The sequence below is a fragment of the Perkinsus marinus genome (genome assembly GCF_000006405.1).
Source record: "Perkinsus marinus ATCC 50983 genomic scaffold scf_1104296958668, whole genome shotgun sequence".
NCBI classification, from domain to species: Eukaryota; Perkinsozoa; order Perkinsida; family Perkinsidae; genus Perkinsus; species Perkinsus marinus.
Window position 1 is genome coordinate 89,181 of NW_003206680.1, and position 921 is coordinate 90,101.

A 921-nucleotide genomic window follows, 5' to 3' on the forward strand; every position below is an offset into this window, starting at 1 on the left:
TCCTAACGTTAAAGGTGTACAAGACGACTCGCTACGTTCCGCCAAACAGTCGTTGGTTCGAAACTCTGCAAGTACATTTTTAAATTAATTTGTAACTTAAACAAAAATCTCACAACTATTAACAAAACTCTTTACCAAGTTCGATACTTATCTGTAGTAACCGGAACTCTTATTTGAAGCCAAGCCGTAATGCAGGAGAGGACGAGCGCTAAACTTCTTTACAAAAGAGGCCTATCCTTGAGAAATGAGGATTTACCCGCACGAAGGAACCACATGCCCAACACGGACCCCATGTTCATTGAATCAATTGTGGGTCAATTCAGAATCGATTCTAGCATGATATTATACGCGTATTAAGCGACTCCGGAAACAGTTCTGAGTTCCGGTTTATCGAACGACCCCGGAATGTCGTGGATTCATCTGCTGTGTGAACCTTTACGCGAAGGGTCCAACTGGGACTAAGGCCTGACACAGCTGTCCGATCCTATCATGTTCCTGGGATCAATATGAAGGCATCGCCGTACTCAAGGAACTATTTTAAATTGATAAAAAATTCTAACCCGTCGAGGAGACCTCTCGACCATTATAGCCGGGCTCGGCCTCACAGCCGTACCCGAATTACGGTTGTAGCCACTAATGGCCTGATTCTTGAAAGCTTAGCTTTCGATCAAAGTCGTGGAGCACCCGAAACCGTAAGATTGGCGCGCGCATTTCGATTGTGTTACTTGTCTGTATCGAGAACAACCCTCTTTACGCTTTCACTCACGCCACAGTAATGCTGTTCTTGCGCTAACCAGTCTATTATCCGTGGAAATTTCATATTTTAAAGGAAATTTTAGGAAAAAGACGATTAACAGACATTGAACTTATCCGTAGTGCTCCGGAAGCTCCGAAAACAATTATTCAGTTAGACGATATACA